This window comes from Trichosurus vulpecula, assembly GCF_011100635.1.
Source record: "Trichosurus vulpecula isolate mTriVul1 chromosome X unlocalized genomic scaffold, mTriVul1.pri SUPER_X_unloc_4, whole genome shotgun sequence".
Taxonomy (NCBI): Eukaryota; Metazoa; Chordata; class Mammalia; order Diprotodontia; family Phalangeridae; genus Trichosurus; species Trichosurus vulpecula.
The window spans coordinates 923,138-931,921 of NW_023494380.1; positions in this window are offsets into that span (position 1 = coordinate 923,138).

The window sequence follows — 8,784 nt, forward strand, 5'->3', positions numbered from 1 at the left end:
CATTAGCCATAACCCACTAACCCACAAGAAACCAATTCCAAAGCACGACACAGTGCCACATGGTACTCTACTGCAAATCACAGCATAATACAATGATCCGCAGCCAATGTTTGTATACCATAGCATTACATACTGTTTCAAAATACCACTGTCCCAAACAACACCCACATCCTGCCTCCTTGTTTCCTTTTCACGAATGATCTCTCTACGTCTCTTCCTTCTTCTTGGCACCCTCTGCCCATGTCAGTTACCTTGGCGATAGAATAATAACATTACAACTGTTCTGTGATGCAATAAGGAGCATCTTTTACTCGGTGAGTTGATTTTTTCACAGATCATCCCGCGATTCCTCAACTGTTCTGTCACTCCATCAGCAGCTTTTGAGGCGCCGAATTTTGTTTTCAGATACCATCCTAGGATTCGACAGCAAAAGTCTCCATATCAATGTTGTTGATCACATGAATTTAAACAATAAAAATCCAGTAACAGAAATCATTTTATATGGAGAGAATACCCTCAGTTGCACCCTTGTCATATCAAGAGCATCACATGGTTTTCTATGGAACAGGTCACAGTAGCGATAAGCATATAACAAACAGGAATAATAATGTTGATAATGATAATAATGGCTTTCATTTGTACGACCCTTTCAGGTTTTCAAAGTGCTTTACAAATATTCTATCTGAATTATCACAACCACTCCAGGAAGTAGACTGTATAGTATCTTCATTTAATAAATGAAGAAACTGAACAATATTCCACCCAATGCCAAACCTGCCTACAAATAGATTGATTCCAAGTATACATTGAGGCCCTCAACCTAACAGTGTGAACAACAGATGAATTCCTTGTATCTGTAGCACACAGCATCTTCTGAAATGTATGAAATTCTCAACAAAATATTCCAAGGCTATGGGATCTGAAACTATTCACTCTACCAGTGTGGAACCAAAACTTTTCGTATGCATAAGAGGAGGGGTAAATTTATGACATCTCTGAGATCCCTTCATGAATCTTATGGTCTTGTGCGATTGCATCAAAATGTCAACGAGTTCTCTAAGTATTTCAAGTAAATATAAATATCTTGAAGAATAATTGGCCAATGAGAAAATGAGCATTGAATCACAAGGAATGTCTTATGGAAGATCAAAATTATCATTCCACAACACAAAAGTCCATAACCCACTAACCCACAAGAAACCAATTCCAAAGCCCGACACAGTGCAACATGGCAATCTACCGCAAATCACAGCATAATACAATGATCTGCAGCCAATGTTTGTATAGCATAACATTACATACATAACATTACATTCAGTTTAAGATTTTATATGTACTGTGTTAAAAATTGGTTATTTAATATATTTATGTATTTACCAGAGCCTGTTATTCATTCCTTAATTGAAATCTCATCCTCCTGGTGAGGAAATCAACAATGGATTAATGTAAAATGTGATTTCTGATGTAAATTTCTTAAACATGACAATTGGCCAAGGTTCCAATTTTGAACTTGTAAAATCCATCAAGGTTATGAGAATTAGAACTGGTAGTTTAAAATTGTGCTAAGGTCACTTTTGAAGGAGAATGGACAGAAAGCTGGTTCCTACAAGAAGACAAGAAGAAGATGCTGAGATGCTGTGCTGGAGATGGCTGGACTTCATTGACGATGTTCCCTGCCAGACAGCTGTATAGCAAAAGACTTTTTGAATCTTAAAGGGACAATTGCATTATTGTTTTCTTTTGGGTCTCTGTATCGGTATTTATAAAGGGGACCGCCCTTTTGATTTGTCAATGCATCGATCAATCCTTCACATATTTACTTAAAGGGGTGATGGTTAAGAGGAAGAATTCAGATGAGAAAAAGAATAGGAGAGTAAAGTAATTTTATCAATAACGTTGTGAGGGGTCTTCAGAAGTTTGAAGAGAAGAGGAAGGATTGAGTGGAATGCTGAAATAGTGAAGCCCCCTCAGTGTGGGATAAGACCTTACCTCTCCTACCATCCACCCTAACCCTGCACCCTTTCTATATTTTTAGAAACTGCTCTGCTGAGAAAGTAGAGATAGAAATTACATCAGTAGACAGACACCTGCACGGTCCTGTTTATCTAGCTTTTACTCCCTTTTTGCTGAATACCAATCTCTGGTCTCAGCCTATCTTTTTGTTCTTTGTTCTGAGTTGCTGGGAAAAGATTCCTCATTTAGAATGTGAGCTCCTAACCCAGTCAATGGGAAGAGGAGCCAGTGGGGAGGGTGGGGGGAACTGTGTTTTAGGGTCTATATAACTTGCTTTGAGCTGTATGCAAGCCACACACACTTGCTGGCATCATCTGTGGCCATGCTGGGTGTGTCCCTTCTCATGAGAAAGCAATAAATTCCTTTTTTCCTTTTCTCCAGAACAGTCTCTGTTTATTTTTAATGCGAGTAGTGGTCTCAGACCAACACATCAGGATTTTTGAACTGAAGTTGTTTGATTCCAGAGTTGTGGTTTTTCCCTTATGCCATGGTTGACTGCTTTCTAGGTTTATGTTTTTAAAGTAGGTTTTAATGTCTGAGGGGCTGCTCATTTAGTTTGTTCTTATGTTTTACTTTGCAATTTAACTTTTAAAAACTATCTTATTATTATTACTGCCTTTGTTTTTATAGTATTTATTTCTGAATATATATGTATCTATATCTATATATATATATCTATATATACATAATACCTAGTCTTCCCTATTTAAAAAAGGGGGGGATGCAGTTCAACAGAACGCTAACCATCATATGACTGTGGCTGACAACATATTTAATAGCTTATATCCATAATACTCTACTTTTGTGATGAAGGAAGAGAGGTGCATTTTTTTCCATTTCTTTGGGAGGGGTCCAAAGCTGGTCATTATAGTTATACAGAATTAATTTTTTTAAAAAATCTGTTTATTTTCCTGTAGTACAGTGTGTAACACCAATGGACCTCCCACCTCCATGAAGGGGTGGCTTGGGGATCCTCATGCTTCTTCATTCAGGTCATGCTTGATCTTTGTAATTTTACTACATTCTCTTTTGATTTTTTTGCATGTAGTTCTTTTACAAAGCCTTTTTATTTCTGTTTTTAAACTTTTTTAAAAAAACAGATGAGTGCTGTATTTTGTCAAAAGCATTTCATACATATATTGAATGGTTTTGTGATTGACATTTTTGTTACAATTTCTTATGGTGTCTGTAGCTTTCATAATATTGAATTACTCTTGAATTTTTGATACTTTTTTGAACATATTGCTGTAATCTCTTTGTTACTTTATTTAAAGTTTTTTCATCGTGGCACAGTGGATAGAGATCCATTCTCATAGCTGGAAAGATCTCTGTTCAAGTGTTCACACCTGTTGGCTCTTGCAATCCTAGGCAAGACGCTTGAAGTCTCAGTGCCCCAGGCAATTTTCCAAGACTGAGCTTCTGAGAAGATACTATTCCATGGTAGTAGAGGGAGTTCCTTATCAGGAAATCTTTGCCCTGCTAGCTCTGCCCTATACTTATGAAATGATAAATCTAGTAACAGCAAAAACCAAACATCATATTTGTTACTGGTGTGTGTGTGTGTGTGTGTGTGTGTGTGTGTGTGTGTGTGTGTGTGTTTTAAATCTCCCTGGTTTAGATAGCAAAACAAACAATATCAAGATATATTAGGTTCTTTAAATGTTGGATATCACTCACTTTATAACTCATCTGGCCTCAAGGCCAGTTCACTTATGGCTTGCTCCATTTCTTTTACTGTGACCTGATTGTTTGGATGCTGTTTTGCTTATATCTTGGTAAATACTCTTTTAAATTTTATATTTTGTTAGCATATAATTAGTCATAGTTTCAAATAACTTTATTTCTATTAACATTCTTTGTGACTTCTACCTTTTCATTTTTATTTTAGGAATTTGATTTTCTCTTAAAATCATTCATCAGATTGTCTATCAGTCTTTAAAGAAAAAAAAAACAAGCTCTTAATTTTATTTATTATTTCAATTTTGTTTTTTAATTTTATGACTGTGTTTTAGAATTTCTGTTTTTGATTTGAGAGCTGATTTTGCTAGTTGATTTTGATTATATGCACAAGTCATTGATTGTTTCTTTTTTGATAAAGATTTTTAGATACACAGACTTTCTCTTTTAGTAGGATTACTTTAACCTCATCCTAGAAATTTTATGTTGTCTTTTTCCTTTAATTTTATTGTTTCTATCATTTGTTCTTTGACCCACTTATTTAAGTTAAATGTCATTTCCACTTAAATCTGAATTTTGTATTCATTTCTCTCTTGTTTAAGTTTTTTTATTGTGTTGTTTATTAGAAGTGTGTTTAAACATTTTTGCCTTTTTGAATTTGCATTCTGAATGGCCTAACATATTGTTAGTTTTTGTAAATGTGCCCTGAAATGCTGAATGTTACAGACATTCCTTAAGATTCTTATTTATGAGCTGACAAAACTTCTTATCTAAATTTTCTAATATTCTATTTATAGATGTCCTTAATTTTTTCCTCTTCACTTTTCTGTTAGATTTTTCTGTCTTAAAAAAATCACAGTGAAGTCTTCAATATTTTATTTATTACTCAGATCTTTTTGTAATTTTTAACTTTTGCTTTAAGTATTTAGAAACTATGACTTTTTTGCAGCATATATTCACTGTTAATATCATATATTTTCTCTAGTGCCTTTTTGAAGCATAATATGCTTTTAAAAATTAGTTTTTATTGATGTCTTTTATTATTACATCATCATAATTTTTTCCAGTACTCTTTCCTTTATCACTCTCAGAGCTATCTCATATAACAAATAGTATTTTTAAAGCCAAAAAGAAAAAGGAAAATGGGGGAAAATCGGAATTGTTGTGATTATTAGATTATATTCTCTGTTCTCCTTACTTCATTCTGTATCAGGTCATGTAGCTCTTTCTATGCTTTTCTCTGGATTCATTACATACATCATTTCTTAAAGCACGGTAATGTTTCATTTTATTCACATAGTGCAAATTTTTTTGGGGGGGGAGCCGCTAGGTGTTGCAGTGTATAGAGCACCACGCCTGGCGGCAGGGAGACTCATCTTCCTGAGTTAAATCTGGCCTCAGACACTAGCTGTTTGACCCTGGGCAAGTCACTTAACTTTGTTTGCCTTAGTTTCCTCGTATATAAAATGAGATGGAGGAGAAAATGGCAACCACTCCAGTATCTTTGCTAAGACAACCCCAAATGGAGTCACAAAGAGTTGGATGTGACTGAAACTACTGAACAACAACAATTACAACTTATTTAACTCTTCCTCAGTCAATAGACAACTGCTTTATTTTCTAAATTTTTGCTAACACAAAAAGTGCTGCTATAAATATTTTTTTTAAATGCAATTTCTTTATTTAACATATTTGGTTTTCAGCATTGATTTTCACAACAGTTTGAATTACAAATTTTCTCCCCATTTCTACCCTCCCCCCCACTCCAAGATGGCTTATATTGTGGTTGCCCTGTTCCCCAGTCAGCCCTCCCCTCTATCACCCCCCTCCCCTCTCATCCCCTTTTCCCTTCCTTTCTTGTAGGGCAAGATAAATTTCTACGCCCCATTGCCTGTGTATCTTATTGTTTAGTTGCATACAAAAACTTTTTTTTGTTTTTGAACATCTGATTTTAAAACTTTTAGTTCCAAATTCCCTTCCCTCCTCCCTTCCCACCCACCCTCCCTAAGAAGTTGAGCAATTCAACCTAGGCCACACATGTATTATTATGTATAACCCTTCCACAATACTCATGTTGTGAAAGGCTAACTACGTTTTGCTCCTTCCCAACCCATCCCACTTTATTGAATTTTCTCCCTTGACCCTGTCCCCTTTCCAAAGTGTTTGTTTTGATTACCTCCACCCCCATCTGCCCTCCACTCCATCATCCCCCCGCCTTTTATTTTTTTTTTTTATCTTCCTCCCTCTTCTTTCCTGTGGGGTAAGATACCCAACTGAGTATGTATGGTATTCCCCCTCAGGCCAAATCTGATGAGAGCAAGGTTCACTCATTCCCCCCTCACCTGCCCTCTCCCCTCCTCCCATAGAACTGCTTCCTCTTGCCACCTTTATTCCAGATAATCCACCCCATTCTATCTCTCCCTATCTCCCTCTCTCAGTATGTTACTCTCTCATCCCTTAATTTCATTTTATTTCTTTTAGCTATCTTCCCTTCATCCTCAACTCACCCTGTGTCTGCTCTCTCTCTTTTACATATATATATATATATATATATAAACACTTATATATATACACATACATACACATACACATAGATATATACATACATACACATTCACTTATATATATACATAAACATATATATATATATATATATATATATATATATGCATATTCCCTTCAACTACCCCAATACTGAGGTCTCATGAATCATACTCATCATCTTTCCATGTAGGAATGTAAACAATACAGTTCAACTTTAGTAAGTCCCTTGCAATTTCCGTTTCTTGATTACCTTTTCATGCTTCTCTTGATTCTTGTGTTTGAAAGTCAAATTTTCTATTCAGTTCTGGTCTTTTCACTGAGAAAGCTTGAAAGTCCTCTATTTTATTGAAACTCCATATTTTGCCTTGGAACATGATACTCAGTTTTGCTGGGTAGGTGATTCTAGGTTTTAATCCTAGCTCCATTGACCTCCGGAATATCGCATTCCAAGCCCTTCGATCTCTTAATGTAGAAGCTGCCAGATCTTGGGTTATTCTGAATGGGTTTCCACAATACTCAAATTGTTTCTTTCTGGCTGCTTGCAGTATTTTCTCCTTGATCTGGGAGCTCTGGAATTTGGCAACAATATTCCTAGGAGATTTCTTTTTGGGATCTATTTGAGGAGGCGATCGATGGATTCTTTCAATTTCTATTTTGCCCTGTGGCTCTAGAATACCAGGGCAGTTCTCCTTGATAATTTCCTGAAAGATGGTATCTAGGCTCTTTTTTTGATCATGGCTTTCAGGTAGTCCAATAATTTTTAAATTCTCTCTCCTGGATCTATTTTCCAGGTCAGTGGTTTTTCCAAGGAGATATTTCACATTGTCTTCCATTTTTTCATTCCTCTGGTTCTGTTTTATAATATCCTGATTTCTCATAAAGTCACTAGCTTCCACTTGCTCCAATCTAATTTTTAAGGTAGTATTTTCTTCAGTGGTCTTTTGGACCTCCTTTTCCATTTGGCTAATTCTGCCTTTCAAGGCATTCTTCTCCTCATTGGCTTTTTGGAGCTCTTTTGCCATTTGAGTTAGTCTATTTTGTAAGGTGTTGTTTTCTTCAGTGTATTTTTCAGTATTTTTTTGGGTCTCCTTTAGCAAGTCATTGACTTGTTTTTCATGGTTTTCTCGCATCCTTCTCATTTCTCTTCCCAATTTTTCCTCTACTTCTCTAACTTGCTTTTCCAAATCCTTTTTGAGTTCTTCTATGGCCTGGGGCCAGTTCATGTTTTTCTTGGAGGCTTTGGTTGTAGGCTCTATGACTTTGTTGTCTTCTTTAGGCTGTATGTTTTGGTCTTCTTTGTCACCAAAGAAAGAATCCAAAGTCTGAGACTGAATCTGGGTGCGTTTTCGCTGCCTGGCCATATTCCCAACCAACTAACTTGACCCTTGAGTTTTTCAGTGGGGTATGACTGCTTGTAGACTAACGAGTTCTATGTTCCACGTTTGGGGGGGAGGTGCCAGCTCTGTCAGAGCCGCACTCCTCCTTCCCCAAGGACCCCCAACCCGAACTGGGCTCAGATCTTCAGCAGGCTGTTGCACCCCTGCTCTGATCCGCCACTTAATTCCTCCCACCAGGTGGGCCTGGGGCCAGAAGCAGCAGCAACTGTAGCTGCCCCACCTCCGCTGCCCCTGGGGCTGGAAGCCGAACCGCGAACTCCTTCCACTCCCGCAGCTTTTCCCACTAACCTTCTCCGCAGTCTTTGGTGTTTGTGGGTTGAGAAGTCTCGTAACTGCCGCAGCTCACATATTCAGGGCGCTAGGGCCCCCTCCACCCGGCTTCTGGTCTGGATAGTCCACGCCGCTCAGGCTGGGCTCTGCTCCACTCCGTTCCCAGCTCCCAGCTCCCAGCTCCGTGTGGAATAGACCTCACCCAGAGACCATCCAGGCTGTCCTGGGCTGGAGCCCTGCTTCCCTCTGCTGTTCTGTGGGTTCTGCCGTTCTAGAATTGGTTCAGAGCCATTTTTATAGGTTTTTGGAGGGACCCGGGTACGGAGCTCACTCTAGTCCGTGCTTACCAGCCACCATCTTGGCTCCGCCCCCTTTGCTATAAATATTTTAGTGTTTATGAAAACTTTCTTCTTATTGATCATTTCTTTGAGGTCTAAGCCCAGTGATGGAATCTCTGGGTCTAAGGGTATGAATATTTTAGTTACTTTATTTGCATAATTTCAAATTTCTTTCCAAAGTGGTTGTACTATTTGCCAGGTCCAACAACATTTTATTTGTGTTCCCATCTTTTCAAACCCCTCCATTGTTGCCATTTTTTGTCATCTTTGCTAGTTTTCAGGATTTGAGATGAAACCTCAGTGTTCTTTTGACCTTCATTTCTCTTAATATTAATAATTTGGTGCATCATTTCATGTGTTTGTGAATAATTGTTTTTTGAGAATTCTTTGTTCATGTCCTTTGACCACTTATCTATCTCATTTTCTAGATATTTATTAATTGTTTATGTATCTTGGATACTAAACCCCTATCAGAGAAATTTTGTTCAAATTTTTTTTCCCTATTCAACCACTTCCTTTCTAATACTTGGTGCATTCATTTTGTC